The 18521-nt window shown below is 46.7% G+C and overlaps 1 protein-coding gene across 3 annotated transcripts in view; it reads left to right on the top strand.

Annotated features, from left to right (window-relative positions):
- Positions 1-18521, top strand: part of CUX2 (cut like homeobox 2) — a 53562-nt gene that overhangs the window by 18416 nt on the left and 16625 nt on the right. The window lies entirely within an intron of this gene.

The following is an 18521-nucleotide window of genomic DNA, read 5'->3' as shown; positions in this document are numbered from 1 at the left end:
CAGCCTGTCTGGAGCCTATTCTCATCCATCCGTTTCCAGAACTCACTGTGGCCCCAAATGGCCTGGTCCAGCTTGGTGTCTCAGTTTGGTCCCTCCTGACCTGTGTTTTTACTTAAATTCGTGAGCTGAAAGACATTCATCCCCACCAGCCCCACCACTTCCAATCTGGTTCTTGCAGAGCTGAGGCTCCCAGCTTGTGCTATCTCTCCCAAAACATTCGATGCCTTCGGTCAATTGTAACACGATTACTGCAGATGTGCACGTTTCAGAGAGATTAACTTCTGAAAACTTCCCTGAAGAACGGCTGTCAGGCTGCCAGGGTAGAAACTCCAAGATTATCACCCTTTGTGGAGAGCAAAAAGTGCAAGGGTTGTGAGCACGGCCATGCTATGAGACACAGGAGAATCTGCAGCTGCTGCAGAGCTGGGATTCCCACAGGCTCTGGGTGCTCCCTGGTTGGGTGCAGGGTGCCCATCCCCACCGGCACGATGCCACTGGCATCCCCCAGGTTGTCATGGCTACTGACGCATGGGACCCCAGGGACTGGGCTGGGAATTAATGGCAGCCCTGGATAAAGGATTCCTGTCTTGGCCGAGTTGATGGATTACATTGATGTGCCATTTGTCATACTGTAATTGTTCTGGCAAATGTAATACCCACTAGTATAAACATTGTGCTGCTTTGCTAATAAAACCGAAAATAGGAAGAGAAAGGATGATGCAGTGTTATGTGAGCTTAAAGAGACGCGGCCTCCTTGCTGTGCTCTTCCATTCTGCCTCCTCCTCCTCACCACCAATGGCACAGTCCCTGGCAGCATGCTCATGGGTGGTGGGAACAGACTGGGTCCCTCCATGGCTTGGGGTGCTCAATTCCTCGACCCCAAAACCACGTCTTGGGGTGCTGACATCCATTGGTGGAGCAGAGCCCCAAAACCTTAATCCATTTGGATCTTCTCCAGTTTTGCTGGGCCATGAGCATAAGGAAAACATGAAACCCAGGAAGGATGAGGACGGTGAGGGTAAGAATGAGAATGGTGAGGGCGAGGAGGAGGATGGTGAGGATGAGGAGGGAAATGAGGATAAAGATGAAGATGATGAGGATAAGGATGAGGATGATGAAGATGAGGAGGATGATGAGGATAAGGATGGGTATGAGGACAAGGATGAGGATTGTGAGGATGAGGAGGAGGAGCAGGAGCCCCCCAGTACCTCTGCAAGCCCCCACAAAGTCTGAGCTCTTTCAAAGGCATCCTACTTTGTATGTTTGTATCTCCAAATGTTTTTAAAGTTTATGGTTGACCTGATTCATAGAAAAGAAAGATAAACACCCTTTCTGTGTTTGCAGTCATATGTAATTTTTATCTCTTGACCTTTAAACGTAAGCAGCAGTAAAATGAAGAACTATGGCAGTCATTTAACACCCTGCCTGTACTAACTGGTTTCTGCCTGTGAGCCGTGGTTTTAAATTGGCTAATGCAGAATACTTGCAGAGCTAATAATAATTCAGATTACTCCTGTCAGCTATTCCGGTTTCATGGGTAATTTAGTAGTTGAATAAATTTTTAAAAAAATTCATTCGTTCCCATGCACTGTTATGAATCAGTAGATGGTTTACCATTGGCAGCAGTAACTGTAAGAAGATTTAAATTGCTACTGAAAAGGATTTGAGTGAAGGTAATGTTTTATAATGTTCTAAGCCATATGCACTACTTTCAGGCCTCATCAGTTTTACATTGATTCCTAGTGAAGTGTTTAATTGCATCATGAATGCAATATAATTCAGTTCTTTTTGCTAATATGGTATATATCTCAAAGTGATATACAGCACTGACAGTGAAGGCTCGGGATTTGCGTTGGGTTTCCGAGTGCATGGGGGCATGTTTCAGCATCTCCATGTGTTCCAGGAGCTCTTCGTTCCAGGAAACTTCCTGGGGTCGGGGTCAGGATGGTGTGAGGGGCTCTGCAGGATTCAGCAGCGAGGGTGTCATATACATACATGTATGTAGCATGCCTGTTGTGCAACACAGCTTCTGACCAAGGCATGAGAACTCATGTGGTGCCACTACCAGTTTTTGGTGCATGGTTTTCTTATAGGATTTTCTTTCTTGTGCTTGTTGCAACTTAGAATCATACAATCATTATGGTTGGAGAAGACCTTTAAGATCATGAAGTCCAACTCCAACCCACCTCCACCATGCTTACTAAGCATGTCCCTCAGTGCCACATCTCTGTGGTTCTCAAACACCTCCAAGGACGATGACTGGAGCAGCCCATGCCTCCCTAGGCAGCCCATGCTAAACTTCTTTGGCTAATTCTTAATTCCAGAAGGGGTCAGGGATTTCTCAAAGCAGAATATTCATATTTGGGTGCTTAAAATCAATAGACATACATTATAGACATACATACAACAGGCAAGCTTATGCATGCTGGGGATGATTCTCCTTCGGCTCGTTTGGGTGCAAACGTGAGACATTTTCTCATAGGGAACCTGGTGCTGACTCTGAGCAGAGCCACCTCCTCAATAATTCAGACCTGTTTGGTTTCCAAAGCCCAAGCCAAGGTGAAATCTCCTCCTGCTCCCCTGTGCAAGCTTCTGGAGCAGAGCTGTATGCCCATTGCGGAACCCAATGTGGTATCAGAGCCACTAACGTGATTATGCCTATACATCATATTAGGGAAAATGAATACTAATTCAATACAAACTACTAATTCAGTAGAACAGAAAATTGCTGAGAGAATAGAAAATTGCTGAGCGTGCCAAAGCTTGGCACCGCTGGAAGGAAATGCTTTGGATGCTCTTCTCCATGGCTAGGGAGGTGCGGGTGCTGTCAGAACCATGTCCACCCCTTTTTGCCCTTGGGGAAATCCCTCTGCCTTCTGCTTTCCAGCCCAGAGTTTGTAGGGCTGGAGATTGGAGGTGGAACTGTCAGGAAAATGAAGCAGAAAAGCAGGAAAATTGTTCCAGGTATGGAAAATATAGCTCACATGGATGTCTGAGCCTCCTGCCATTCTCAGCTTCGTGGTGGGGCAAGGATTTTGGGATGTGTTGGGCATCATTCCTCATTCCTCCAGTGCCCATTGGATACAGAGCACGGAGCTGTTTTTAGGAATAGCAGGTATGTGCCTGGTTCAGGGTGAGCTGGAACTGGGGCTCGTGTGGTTTCTGCACTGGAATGTAGAGGAGTCTTATTGTATTAGCAATTTCCCGTCAGATCATGTCATATTAGTATTATATTGTATTAGTATTTGTTTTCACTAATGTGATGTGAAAGTTGCTAATATGATAAGACTCCTGCATTGTATTAGTGAAAACAAATATTAATATGATAGGATGGAAAATAGCTAATAAGAAACTAAGTTGCTAATCCGACATGATGGATCTCCTGCAGGAATTGGCTGCTGTGCTCCTGTACTTTTCCAGGAGCACCTTCAGCCTGGCTCGGAGTGAGTGGGGAAGGGGATGCTCATGTTGGGGACAAAGGGATGTGCTTTAAGGGGATGAAGGGATACTCTTGTTGCGGATGACTATTTTTTTGTAGGGGATGAGGGGTTGCCCTCGTTGGGGTCAAAGGGATGCTCTTGTAGGGGATGAGGGGATGCTTGCAGGGAACAAGGAGATGCTCCTGTGGCTGTAAGGGGATGCTCTTGTAGGGGACAGGGTTATGGTGGCAGATGCTGCTGGAGCAAATTTGAATTCATGGAGAGTGGAGGCCGTGGTGCACACACACCAATTCCTGCAGCATGTTCAACTCTGAGGATACATAAACCATTTCCTAATTATTTTTTTTCTAGCCACCTGAACCAAATATCAATTTCTGACATCAGGAAGACAGGGTAGGTGAGCCAGAGCTAAATACAAATAAACATTAAACAATTATTGGAATTTAGGTTTATTTTAAAAAATCAGCGGGGTTGAGGGAATGAGCCACCTATTAGCTGGGAAAAGCTATTGGGCTTTTTAACAACATGCTGTTTCTTGGCGGAGGCTGGGATTTGGGCTGTGTGAGTGGTGGCAGCCCTGGATGCTATTGATTAAAGATGATGGAGCAACAGCACAATTAGATCACAGTTTGTGCTCGCCGTGGTGCTACCGCCGGCCTCTCATTTGTCTGTGTGGAGGCCAGGATGTTTGCTTTGCTGCCCTTGGTTTTGTTCATGGTTCTACTGCGTCTTCTCCTGGGCAGGGTGCTTGGGGGAATGGGAACTTGACTTGATCCTGGCACCAGCCCTGGGGTGCTGGTGGTGATGATGATGTTTTTATTTGCTTTTTCGTATGTAATAGTAATTCAAGAAGTGACGACATTGGAAAACGGTAATCAAAGAATCACAGAATGGTTTGAGTTGGAAGGAAGCCCCGAAGGCCGTCTGCTCCCGCTGCCTGCAGTGCGCAGGGACACCCACAGCTCCATCAGTGCTCACAGCCCCATCCCCTGAGCGTGGCTGTGTGCAGGGATGGGGCAGCACCACCTCTCTGGGCACCCTGTGCAGTGCCTCACTGCCCTCAGAGTAAAAACTTCTACAGACCCTTGTAAACAGAAACATGCCATGTCCTCATGCTGAGGTGCAGCACTTCCCTGGGCTCGGTGCCCTGCAGCACCGTGGACCAAACCACAGGGATTGGTGTTTTTATGACACTTCCAGAAAATTCTGGACCAGTGCTTGGGGTACACATGGAGGAGCAGGGCTGGGCCATGCTGTGCACAGAAGCAAGCAGGTGGCTTGCGAGAGTGTGCATCTTTGAATCAGTCTATAATGCAATCAATTCTGTATATCCCTAGTGAAACAGCAACATTTATTTAACGTCTTTTATAGAGCAGCTGAGTTTTATCACAAATCACATTCCATTTCTATTCATCAGGGACCCCTTGAAGGCTAAAATGCACTTACTTTCCTCTGAGGAAGTTTACCAATTCTTCAATAAAGACCCATTTGCCTCCGTATGTAAAATTGACACATTTATTGAATATTAAACATTTGTTGGGTTCTTGTGCGCTCCGTTCGACTTTATCTGCTGCCCTTAAAAGTCGTTAGGGGAAGGATCCGCCGAAGTTGCAATGAAGGCTCATTTATGGCCAGGAAGGAGAGATGATGGGGCTGCTTTTTCCCATTGGTTGGAAATTGCTGGGGTTTTGATGTTGGGGAGTACGGGTGATAACGCCTAGAGCAGCCTGTTGTCCTTGGCAAACATTTGTCTCCTATTATTACAAAGGATTTTTTGTGTATGAAAGCTGCTTCTGGCTGCGTGAAGGTCGGGGTTGTGCCGTGAGTGCAACATCCCCTACCAGAGTCAGTGCAGCTAATTAGCAGACAGGCCAATAAAACAAGTTTTTCTTTTATCACTGTTACTAAGTGCTGTTGTAAATCAATTAAAATGTATTCTAGTAATTCTATTTTTCCTTGGCTACCCAGGGCTGTTGTTTAAAGAAGCCTCGAATACACATTGGATGCGGCCATGCACTGACCTGTTGCGTTAGAGGGATTTGGGGAAAGGCACGCAGCTTTGGAAGGATTTTCCTTGAAAGATACAGATTTATACAAACGAGAGTCCTGATGGCCAGGATTGGTGTTGCTGGGGTTGGAGCTGTGTCCTTCATGCACATTCCTGAAGGTGTTTTTGGGGTAGAATTGACTCAGGAGGATGGCTTTTTTGTTGGTTTGCCTTTGTGTGCGTGTGTTTACACAGGAAATTACCAACAGGAATGAGTGTTAAATTTGAGATTTGAGGTTGCTTGCTTGATTTTAAGTATTTACGTTGTCTCTTGGATGCCGTTCTATGGGATGTGTGTGTTTTCTGCAGGATGGGGTCTGCCCCACTGGGCCATGCTTGCAGCTTGGTCTCTACGGGCTATGGGTTATGATGCCAGCTTGGAAAATCAGACTGAAAGTCCCCAGATTGCCCCCAAGAGGGTGTGCAGAGATGCCAGGCACCCCCAGCCTTCCCCCCAGACCCTTTTTGCAGCAGAGAGCCAGATGATGCCGGCTAATTTTAGGGTCCCTTGTCCATGTTAATTTATAAAACAAGCCAGCATAATAAATGTCACCTAAATAGAGCTGCAGGAATCATAGCTCATCTTGAGTGCACAATAAATGTAATATACGGCTGCCTCTCGGAGCAGGCACCCGGCTGGTGCGGGGCTGCCTCACATGGTGCTCAGTTCTGCACTGCTCTTTCACTCTCCTTTATTTTTCCTTTCTTGCTTTTGCAAGAAACGGTAGGGAAATGGCTTCTCCTTCTCTTTCCATGCGGTAGGCACTCAGGATGCCCTGCAGCTGACATGGGCATTACAAAATAAAGGTGCTGATGTCTCAAGGGGTGTGTGTGTTTGGGGGGGTGGTTTTGCCCCAGGTAGGTGAATTTGGTCACTGGGTGCATTTTGGAGTAGCACACAGGCACTGTGCCCCCAGCAGTGGGTGTCACCTCGCGGTGATGCTCAGGATGCCCTCGGCCACCCAAGGAGGAAATGCCAGAAAATGGCTTTTTTTGTAAAAAAACAGCAAACAAACAACAACAAAAAACCCTTCCTGGTGCATTGGGAGGCTCTGCTTTATGGGTGAGGGAAAGTGCTTAAAATGCTTAGAGGGAATAAACAGCTTTTAATGAAGTTACATTGCCACATAATGGGTATCATAAAATTGCCTTCATAGTACAGGGTCCCAGGATGGCTTTTATTATTGACTGAGCTGGAATCCTGTCTGTAAAGCTCCAGCAGCTGCGGAGAGGCGAATGCAAAGTCTTCTTAAATTACCTGATTGAAATAACTGGCAAATATTCTGCTTTGCTGCTTTGTGGAAGGCAAAGCTGCCTTTGGGGTGGTCTGTCAGACCTGGTTTGCAGATCCCGAAGAACACAGGAGTTTCATTGCAGCAAAACAGATGTTCATCTTGTTTCTCTATCGGCTGTTTGATGAGAAATTTATTGCTCTTCTGCTGGGCTGGAGCTCCTCTGCTGCGGAGTCTATTAGGCAGCCTGGGAGCTGGCGGGGAGCCAGGCAGGCAGTGTTTTGATGAAACCCATGAAAGCCCTGGTTCGAAGGCGCCAGTAATAATGCATCGGCTAGACTCTTCTGATTGGGCAATTGATTGCTCTGATTTGATTTATTGATCAATACCCTCAAATTTGGCGTCTGAGAAGCTGAACTAATCTTTAACTGCTGCGAACATCTCTGCCTGGTGGAGAATTAGAGCTGATAAGGAATGTATGAAAGGAATCTGAGCTTATCTTAATCACACAGTGCCCCGGCGCTGCCTGCGCTGAGAGGGAGTAGATGTGTGCAGAACACAATCACCAGGCAGAACAGAGCAGATCTATAAATTGATGGAATTCAAAGCCTCCAGCATCGATTACCATTATAACAAACAGTGGCACGCTGAATGTCTGATTATTTTTAGACAAAGATTCTGTGCTCTCAGCAGCAATTTTGCTGATGCTGTCACTGTGTCAGATGTCTGTTGTTGATTGCAATTAGATGCAATACAAAAAAAAAAAATTAAAACTATCTCTGCCTATAGTTTTATTTCCTCTTATTAAATCTCCTCCTTTGTTTGCCTCTCCTAATGTCTGCAGCTGGATGAAATATTGCATTACCAGAAGAGATCTCTTATATTCAGTTGGGTATAATCACTTTACAGATCATTGGATTATATCTGATATGGTTCAGATAATCCTGGGGAAATGTGGGACATTGAATCTGCCTTGTTTGAATGCGCCCTGCTTTAGGCTTTGGACTACAAATCTGCACAATTTGGGGGTTTGGAAAACGGCTCTACAAACCCCTGAATGATCTAATTCTATTAAAACACTGATCAATTCCCCGTGACGTCATTCATCCTCGCTGCCAGTGCTGGATTCTCAGCATTGTGCTGCTTGCTGGGGCCTTTCTTTGTGGTATGGCAGCCAGGCTGCCCACGGGGCATCGCACTGGTGATCCATGGTGAAATTTTGGGACCATGCAGTGCCACTGCAGTGGCTCCACTGAGCAGATACAGCTTGCAAGGGACAGGACCCAAAATGTCTCTCCTCCATCCTGGGCTCTGTGCCTATCCCATGGCCTTGTCCTTTGGGGCACAAGTCTATCCCTGGCTCTACATTGCAGGACACAGGTCTATGCCTTGGACTTGTCCTGCAGGGCACAGGTCTATCCCCTGGCTCTGCCCTGTAGAGCACAGGGCTGTCCCCTGGCATTTCCCTGCAGGGAGGCTGTGCGGGATATCTGCGGGGTTCCTGGCTTTATCTCAGCCCACCAGAGCTCAGGGGACCCCACCACAAAGCCCAGCCATGGCCCTGGCCTGACCCCGTGAGCGCCAGGCCTCCTCTTGAACCTGACCCCGACCCTGGCGGCCCTGGCCTTGATGGAGAGCCGCGGCGCGGCCGAGGAGCCGTGCGCTGCTGGCAGCTGGTGTTTTCTTTCTTTGGGAAATCTAATATATTGATTAGCTTTCTTCAGAACAGCATCAATAAAGCGTATAATGGGCTGGCTGGTGCCTGCGGCGTCTCCTCCCCTGCTCCGGGCCCCCACGGAGCCAAGAGGCCTCCGGCAGCGGGACTGGTTCTCTGCCCATGGCCCCTTCCCTTCCCGGCAGCCATGAGCCATATTCTGCCCCAAAAACATGTCGTGTCGTGTGCCCTGTTCTCTTGGAGCCTTTCTGCTCTTCCTCCTCCTCTCCTCTGTTCTCAGCTTGTTCCCTGTCCTGGAGATCACTGCTCTGAAGCAATGGAACGAGATCTATTTTCCATTAGAGCATCTAAGAGTGTTTAGAGGGTTTTTTATCATTGTTTTTGCTTTTTTTTTTTTTTTTTTTTTTTGGTAAGCTGATTGATTGCCGTAATGAATGGATCCCAGAAATAGGCTGGAGTGGCGACATGGGGCCGGTGGCTGGATTTAAAGTCCTTGTTGGCTTTGAACCCTCTTAACTATTTCTGTCAGGCTGGAACAGCTTTCATCTGTAAAATATGCAGGAGGAAAGCAGGATCTTATTTAGCACCCTCCTAAGCACCGCACTGACCTCGGATGCCAGTGTCTTTAGGAACGGATGTCTTGCACTTGTCAGGAGCCACATTATATACTGCTGGTTTATTTATTTCTCCGTGGTTCACTGGACACCGAATCCTTCCCAGGAAAACGGCCCCAGCCACCACGCCGTGCTTGTCAAGATGGATCATGCTTTAAGACAGCACGGTCCCAGCCTGATCAATCTCATGGCTGCTTTCAGTTTGCCTTCCGTCTCCCTTAGTTTGCTTTTCCTGGCTCTTTTCCAGACCGTGGGGAGTTTTTGGGGTCGTGTGAGCAGGGGCAATGAGGACAAGGTGGTTGGGGTGCCTGTTTCTGTGCTTCCCTCCCTTTTAACGCCCTTCAGTGAGAGAGATTTGGGGAGAAATTGACAGCTGATGAGTATGGGAAGATGTTTTCAAAAGGAGAAACAATTTGCAATAATTAGAAATTTATAAAATGTCTTTAAACATGGTGGTAATAGGGATAAGAAAACACTTGCTGCAATGTAATCAGTTATTAGCAGCTGATCATTTATCTCGATGGATAGTTGCTGCTGGTACACGAGACACGTAATAAAAGGACTCTTGATTAACTAATTTGAATATCTTTTGAGAATAAATTCTGAGTTCTCTTTTTTCTCCATTGTAACAGATCCGTACATCTGCAAGATAAACACTGAATGAATATGGTAATGAATGAATGTTCTGCTGGAAACGGGGCCCTCCAGTGCTGCCGGTAGGGCTGCCCCTGGCTGGGGATGGGGTTGAGAGGTGGGGATGGCACCAGGCTCCTTGCAGCCCCACTGCCATGCATCAGCATCAAGGTGGAGGGCAGGCAGCAGAACATCCGCCAGCAGCCCCCAGTTATACCCCATGAGATAGCAGCCCTTGATATATGTTTCCTTTTTTTTTTTTTTTTTTTTTTTTAACACAGCTTTTTCATATCTCCTTGGGAATGGAAATCTACCGCGTGTCTCCAATCTCTGCCCTTTCCGAGATCCCATTACAGCGCTTTGATAAAGTGCTGTAGAGCCCGATTCCATTTCAGATGGCTGGAGCCGGCGGCGCAGCCGCTTGCTTTGTGCCTGGGTTGCAGAGTTCAGGATTTGGCCGCACGCCTGCACACTTCATGGCACCGTGCTGAAGTTCCTGGCCATATGGGAAAGCCTGTAGCCAGCACTATTGATACGTATTTCCCTTTTTGGGGAGCTTGAGAGGAGTCTGTCTGAACCCAGCTGATACTCTCCCTCAGCTCCAGCCAGGCGTGAATTTGCAGCTCCTGCCCCTGGTCCTGACTCATCATCTCAGGCACTAATGGACTCAATTCAAATTCTTCCTATGCAAGCATTGTGATTCACATAGCATCTGACAGCAGGTACCTTTTGGCAGCCAGAGCCCCAGATATTTTATATTTGTGAACCAATTTCTATCCAGGATCCTGATTTTCCCATTCTTTCCTCTCTCCCGCATGCCCTCCTTATTTCTCCTATAGGCTCCATCCCTGCCCATGTCATGGGGAGGTGGCTCTGGCTCAGCGCCTGTGTACCCACCCCACATGGCTGTAGGTGACAGCAGAGGACCTGGGATGGGGACACTGGGGGCTGTGGGCTCTGCTCCTCCTTGGGTCATACCCTGCAGCAAAGTGCTGTGGCTGGGGATGCAGTTTACAGGTGATTAAACTCAGCTCGGCGAGGATTTAACCATTAATATTGATGTGAAATTTTTTAATAAAATATAGGTAGATGGAGAAAGAGGGATCGATTCCTGTAAGTTTTTTAATTTTATTTTATTTTTTTATTTTCTCCCACTTTATGGTTACAGGGTTGGGTTGACCTACTGGATACTGGGGAAGGAATGGTGGACATGGAGCCGTGTTGGCTGGTGGCACCATCCCCACCAGTGCCACAGTCAAGCCCAGTGGCCCCACTGTGATGTTCTTGGTGCTGATAATTGCACTGTGACCAGCAGCCCATCCACAGTTCACCAATTGCCCTCCACTGCTGTAGGGATGCACTGGGGGGGACTTTTCTGCTCACTCTGCTCCCCCTGTCCTCAACCTGCTCATAAACTCCATGTTCCCGTACCGCACTGCGAGGCTGTTAGAAAGATGCTGACGGCCGTTTTTCACTCCCTGCTTCTCTGTATACACACAGGACCTGGTTTTATCTGCTTTCTCTCCAATATTTTTTTATATAACAGTGAAATATTTATATTGTCCAATAAAAGGCAGTAAGCTTGCAATCTCTCACAAATTCATTTGAGACCAAGAGCTTCATTGTATGAATTTTACACCCAGCAGTGACCCCTGATAATTGACTCCATACATCTTTAGCATTGCAGATTTACATAATACGTAGGGGATGATGGATGGCTTGGGTACCCCTGCCTGCCAGCGCGGCCCCATGTCCTCCATGCTGGATGGGCACGTGGGAGCAATGGGGTTTGAAGAATAGCAAGACGGATGCTCTGTCCCCATGGAAAAGGGCTGAGACGGAGGGTTTCTCCAGTAACATCCCTCCTCTCCCCATAGCTCCTTATCCAGAAGGTTCCAAAGGTTGATCCCTGTACCCAACACTGTCAGCTGTTAGCTCAGCCAAAAGCAGCATCCTCATTCCCCCACCCAAGCATCCCTGCCTGCCGCGTTCCACCTTAGCCCTGCTGCAAACCCACTTTGCCCCAAACGCTCCCTTTATGGGTACCCAGCATCCAGGCAGGGATGCTTGGGATTTGCCCACACCAGCACCTCCTGACCCCCTGCCACCCAATTCATCAAAAAGCAATTAATAGTGTCCCCCTCTTTGCATTTTATGGTTTCCGTCTTTTCCCGCAGACTGCAGGGCAGTAATTAGAGTCTGGCTAATGAGCTTCTCGTGGCGGGGCTGCGAGCTCCCGACGGATCTTCCCATCAGACAAAGGCCCCTCTGCTTCACCATGGCTCACGGCCTTAAAGCTCTGTGTGATCCTGATGTGAGCAGGGGATGGTGGGGATGAGCTGGGAATCTTGGTGGCCTGGTGGTGACTGTCCCATGTCAGCCTCGGTGGTGGCACCGCTGGCCAGAGCCAGGGCTGTGATTTACACTGAGGGTCAGTTTACTTCCTATCAGCCCCACCATTTTGTTTCAAATTCTGCCTAAATTAAAAAGCCATACATATCCTGAAATTCTTATTTATGAACACTTAAGTGTAAGTAAGTCACAGTTGGACTGCTTCCCTCCCCGCTGATGTATGTAAGCTGGCAGCAGAGTGGACTCCGAATCAAATCTGGCAATACAATATGCTGTACTTGACTATTTTGACACTCAGAGTGCGATGTTTTTTTACAGTTACTGATGAGCTTATGTCACTGCTCCTTTTGGAAAAGAAAGGAGGAGGGTGGGCTGGGGAACGGAGCATATTGATCAGCTTCTGATTATCGCAGCCACCCGCTTGCCTTTGCTTTGCTGTTGTGTTTCATACCCGTTTCCTTCAATTATTCATACACACCCCCCCCGTCAATATTGCCAACATGCGTTGGAATCATTCCAGGGGAATTACAGTCATAAAAAAAAAGTGCTCCTAAAACACTTTTTTTTTTTTTCCTTCCTTTCCCCCCCCCCTTCTTTCTTTTTTTCACCCCCCCCCCCCCTTTTGTTTTTGTTTTGTTCCAGAAGGAGCTGAATTCTGCTGCTCCTGAGTTGGCGGCACGGCGGGGGGAACGCGAACAGCCTCATAAACATTTAATTGAACTCAGCCGGGAATTTAAGAAAAATGTACCTGAAGTACAGTACATTTGCTGTCATAGAATTAACTCGGCAGGACGGCACATTTCCCTCTGTTGCAACCAGAGTTTGAAAACTGGAGATGTAAGTGGCTAACAAGGAAGAGAGCTGATTAGCCATGGGGATGGATGGCAGCCCCCAAACTGTGGCTGTGTCTCTCGCGGGTGCTGGGGTGCCAGGGTTTGGGCTTTGCATCTCGTGGTGCTCCCAGTAAGCAAGCGCTGGGTGTTTGGTGCCAAGATCACAGCCCAGATGGGAGAGATACAGGGTGTTTTGTTTTGTTTTTTTTTTTTAAAAAAAGTTTTTTAAAAAAAAAAGAGGAGAGGGAAAAAAAAGAGCAACTCCAAAATAGATGTTAGCGGGGGCTGTTTGCTGGACTGGAGGCAGATGGGATGAAAAAATGGAAAACCAAGAGCATCGCAGGGATGCTCAGTGAGAATGCATCATCCCAACCACAGCTTCTCCTGACAATGCGATCCCTATGCTGGGATGCTCTGGGATTGATCTAGCAGTTGACAACCAACCTGCACATGGCAAGAGATTGGAACTGGGTGATCTGTGAGGTCTCCTCCAACCCAAACCATCCTATGATTCTATGATCCATGCGGTCCTTGGGGTCTCAAATGGTGATGAGACTCATGTGCGTGGGTTCTGGTCCAGCGTTGGATGGGCCAAGGTGATGCATCCCAGTGGGATCTGTGGCTGTCTCCCTGGGTCTGTGATGCTCCTCACCAGGGGCTGCTTGCTGCACTCCTCTGCTGTGCTCAGATGGAAAACCCTGGGGAGATGTCGGCACGCTGCGCTTGCCGGCAGCGACATATTAGGATCTGTCATCTGCTGAGCATTACCTTATTTTAAATCTGTCTCTTTGGAGCTACGTAACTGCATAAGAAAATATTAAAGTAAACAATAACTGGATTTACACAAATGCGGCTGATTTCCATATTTTTCATCACTTCATTTTATTACTCAGTTTACTGATATGCTCATTTATTTATAGGGCAATCCAGTATTGATTCATTCCAATGCACTATGCATAAACACATAAAAGAGAGTGATAACAATAGGAATACATTTCCAGTCTTTTAAATACTGCATTTTTTCCAATAGCCTTCATTAGATGCGTGGCGCACGGATGAGCTCCGTCCTGCGGGGCCCAACCTGTCCCTCTACCAAGTGCCCCTGGATTTATGGTGGCAGAGATGACACTGGGATGCAATCTCTGGCTTGGTGGTGGCTTCTTTACCAGTGTGGCTGCCCTCCTTCCCTCCAGGTGTGCTTCAGAGCAGATTTGGGGGGAATTTATCCCAAAGGGTGGATTGGGATAAACACAACTTCCTTGAGTTTGTAGTGTTCCTTTTCCATGTAGGAAAGGAAGGGCACCAAAGTGTTGAGAAATATGTAGATGTATCGCTGAGGAACATGGTTAGTGGTGATGGGTTGATGGCTGAACCTGACGATCTTTTCCAGCCAGAACGATTCCATGATTCTATGAAGTGCTGCTTCATCTCCCCATTCATCACCTGAGTCTCACCTGCCCTTGCTGGAGGCAGGAGGGGTTATTTCAGCTCGTACCCATGGGGTGAATGTTGCCCCTCTATTACCTGCTGGATCAGTGCAGATAACCCTGGATGGGGCCAAATGGTGATGCTCGCTCATTGCACATAGTCCTCATGTTGGCATCTCTGTGATTGCACATGGAGATATGAGCCCGCCTAGAGGACTTTTCTTCCACCTTTTTTTCTCTAGGGGAGCTTTTTTTCCTTCTTTTTCTCCTTCTTAAATTTTTGGGTTTTCTTTTTGTTCTGCAAACTGCACTTCTCTTTGTGCTCTCCATGAATATTTACAGGGAGAGCAGGACGCTACATCATCTGCGTCATGGGAAGGAGCCCATAAAAATGCAGTGATGAATGGCACGAGTTCCCTCTCTAGTCCTTCTTGTAAATGGGCATAAAAAAATAATTCTAAAATATTAACCTGTGCTGTGGTGGATGGGCTCCTTTGCCATTTCCCTGCCATTTCAGAATGCAGCTCATATACATTTAGGCTCCTGCATCCTTCCTATGTAATTTCTTTCTCGAGGAAGGAGAAATGGGGGCCAGGAGGGAGATTGAAGGAAGGAATAAATCGTCCCTGCCGAGAGAAAACCTGACTTTTGTTTTTTGTCCTGATTAGATAAAGGCCAGTTTATTTCTCTGTCAGAGAATCACAAAAAGCTGCCCATGATGGCAGCTTAATGGCAACAGCTTGAAACGGACCAAGTTTGAATATCCTTGCAATGGAGAAAAGAGCAAAGCGAAAGCCCTGCTAATTACAAAAGTTGCTTTATGAAAGATAATTCAAAGCAATAATTTAGCAAACATAATCAAGTAGCGCAGATGGGGATTTTGATGAATAGTTTGCAACATGCAATTAGCAGCTCTTGCAGTTACATATCATTAACCCTCAGAGCACAAAAATTATTTTCTCATTATTAGATGAAAAGGTAAAATTAAGCTGACTAGACAGTAAAGGAACAAACTACAATTAATTACCTTCATTTATTACAGTCATTATTTTAAACTTACTTTTTTTTTTTTTTTTTTTATTCTGATAGATGGATGAAAACATCTAAATTAAAAGTTTTGTTCTGCTAAATTGGAGGTGAAACTTTGTGCACCCGTGTCACCGTCCCGCGGGATGGACACCACATCCTCAGCCCGAGCAGTATGAGGCTGGCAGTGCCAAAATCCACCCAGCTGTGAGCAGGGATCTCATATCACTGCATTTCCATCCCCACTGTGCTGCATTAAACCTAATAATGCATCGTGCTGTGATCTTAAGTCCCTCTTACCACCACCTCTTTCACTGACATGGGCCTTGCGGTGATTTTTGGTTTTTGGCAGAGGCAGCTCCTCACCCCGAACTTGCAAGTTTTGCATATTTTTGCAAGAAAATATTTCTTGTAAATGTGGGAATAAACCCACCCGGTGGGGTGTTTCTGGTCCCCACTGCCTGGCATCCTTCGCTTCGCGCTGCAGCCTCGCGCTCCGACGCGCACACGGGTAGCAGATGGTTGACAGTCGCCAACTGTCAGCAAACGCACTGAAAAAATAAATTTGGGGAAAAAAGTCTAAACTTGGCAGTGTAAAAAAAAAAAAAAAAAAAAAGATACGTAGAGAGAATTGTGTTGGTGAAATTCTTGAGATGGTTTTGCTGCGCTGGGAATCGAGGTTGGGCCTCAACGGGGATGGCTTGGGCACTCCACGCAGCATCGTCGGAGCCAAAGAAATGATGATGGAAATGCAGGAAATGAAGGCCAAGGGAAACTTCTCCCAGTGGTGCCAGCTGGCACCTCCAAAACAGCACCAATGGGAGATGCCACCACTGCTAGCGCAGGACAAGGGACAAAACCAATCCCATTGAGATTGGTGTCCTCTGCCTCCGCTCTCAGGAACTTTGCCAAAGTGTCATTGAACTTGTCAGGAAGTATTACAACAAAATTAAGAACCAGCAGCAATTTTCTTTCATTTCATAGCCTACACATTATAAAGTAAATTATTAATGCTTTTTTTTTTTTTTTTTTCTCGGTTAAGCAGTTATTTGCAGCAGTGTCGGTATATTTCTCATTAGAAATAACATCATCTGAAGAACTTATATTGATTCATTTTTTTTTTTTTTTAATCTGCGAATCATGAACGTGAACAACATATTTATATGGCGTTCCCTTTAACTAGAATTCTCAGGCTTTATTTTTATATTATTGATCTTTTTGACGCGAATTGCTTTTTGGCCTTGTGAAAGCGATGTAAGCTTTCTGCCTTTGGAGGAATGAGTTGGAGCGGAACGAAGGGTTGGGTGTGCATGCAGTGGGACTGTTCTCATCCCTCCCACTTTTCTCCCTGACTTCTTTATCCATCAGCAAAAAAAAAAAAAAAAAAAAAGGAAAATGTATTGAATGTATTTTTTCATCAGTTTTCTTCAACGTTTGGGGTCTCTGCTGCTGCTTTCTCCCCCGACAGCTGTTCCTCCTTGCGTAGAAAGAGCTCATTTGTGTTTCACTGCCACAAGTATTTAGATGGAAATAACTGATACTTATCCCACACTTGATATGAGGATGCAGGGAGGAGCGTGTGCTGGATCCCACGCAGTATGGATGCGGGCACGCGGCTGGGCTGGGGAGTTTCACTGCTTTGTCAGTCAATTATAATAATATTTCTGCTTCCAAATGTTTAAAAAGTTGGCTTCGTAAGGTATAATCATGGCACAGAGGCCAGCCTGACAATAGTAATTAATTAGGCTATTACGCATTCTACAGTGATAATTGCTTTGCTGGAAAGTCACCAGCCATGAAAAAGAGCCGGCGCGGGAATGTCATCCATCACACGCCCCGCTCCCGCGCCGCGCTCACCTTGAGCCTGTGCTGCAGGAGAAACGGGGGGGAAGAGTGAAATTAATGAGGATTTGGCTTTTCTGCCAAACCTGCTTCCTAGAAGCTTGGTTTGGGGCTGATGCCCCGAGGGCTGCTTTTGAGGAGGATTTATTCGGCTTGGAGGGCTTCAGTCATGCTGCTAAAAGCCCCACCTACTGCCTATTTTGGGAATTGTCCCAAATTATCCCAAAGGCCATGGGAAGTTTTTACCGATCGTTGTTGCTGACATTTCCTGAAGTTTAGTGGGATGCTGAAAGAGCAGAGCTGGCTCAAAATCCGTCTGCTGTGATTGGTTCACTGTTAACACATAACCCTGAGGCTGAGAGATGCCATCAGCAACCCAAAGCCATGGGATGGACGCTGAGAGATACCACATCCATGGGATGGGTTGGTTTTGGGGGCAAAAAGTGTAATTTTGGGGCTGATGAACTGGAATCCTCAGCATCTGCTGTGGTTCATGAGAGGCTGCAGCCCAAGTAGGGGATATGCCTGGAAAAAGTCCATATGTTTCACTTTGATGAAAGTGTTTTCAAACATTTTGGGCAGCTCTGAGGTCCCAAAATGATGTTTTGCTTGGCCGTTTGCCTCCGCACAGTAGTAGTTTTCAGGAGAAAACCAAACCCGAAATGAAACAAAATGCTGTGACTCAAGATGAGCAAAATCCTTGAGAGCTGTTCCGAGCTCCTCGTTCCTGCAGTTCCCACTGAGGTGCTTGGCCCTCTGCGGGGATGCCAGGGAAGTGGCAAGGTCCCATATCTTCCCCTTCTCCAATGCTGAACTGAGGGACTTGGTTAATGGGCACAGAGCTGATGGGTTGATGGATGATCTCAGTGGTCTTTTCCAACCTTAATGATTCTATGATTGCTGTGTGTCTGTAAGGTGACATCAGGAATTAAACCCATAGGAACAGACTGTTTGGGGCCCTGGCCCATCTGAACGGGCCCATCTCAGTGCTGGATCAATGGGACACAGTGTGCTTGACACGATGTTCTCCCATCTCCTTCCATTCAATGCCTCCCACTCTAAACTTTATTATTAGAATTTCAATGTGCCCCAAAGCCAGTGCTGAAACTGCAAACAGGAAATTCCTCTTCAGCTGCAAAGAGGAAAGTCCGTTTGTATATTAGATGCTTACAAAAGCACAACTTATATAATTTTAACAACAGAAAAATGATCTTCGTGCTCCAGTGCCCATGAGCTGGGAAGGAGAAGGCAGCTTTGCTCAGGTGGCTGCTGAATTACAAATGAGCAGTTTGCTTTTGTTTTGAATGACAAGCAATTTGCATCCAGGCTGGTGCAGCATGTTGCAAGCTCCATGAGAGAGGGGAAGAGTGGAAGAACTGATGTGCTATGCCTTGGCTGCT

The sequence above is a fragment of the Phasianus colchicus genome, chromosome 18 (assembly GCF_987193195.1).
Source record: "Phasianus colchicus chromosome 18, bPhaCol1.hap1.1, whole genome shotgun sequence".
Classification (NCBI taxonomy): Eukaryota; Metazoa; Chordata; class Aves; order Galliformes; family Phasianidae; genus Phasianus; species Phasianus colchicus.
This window is presented reverse-complemented; position numbering and strand designations above follow the sequence as displayed.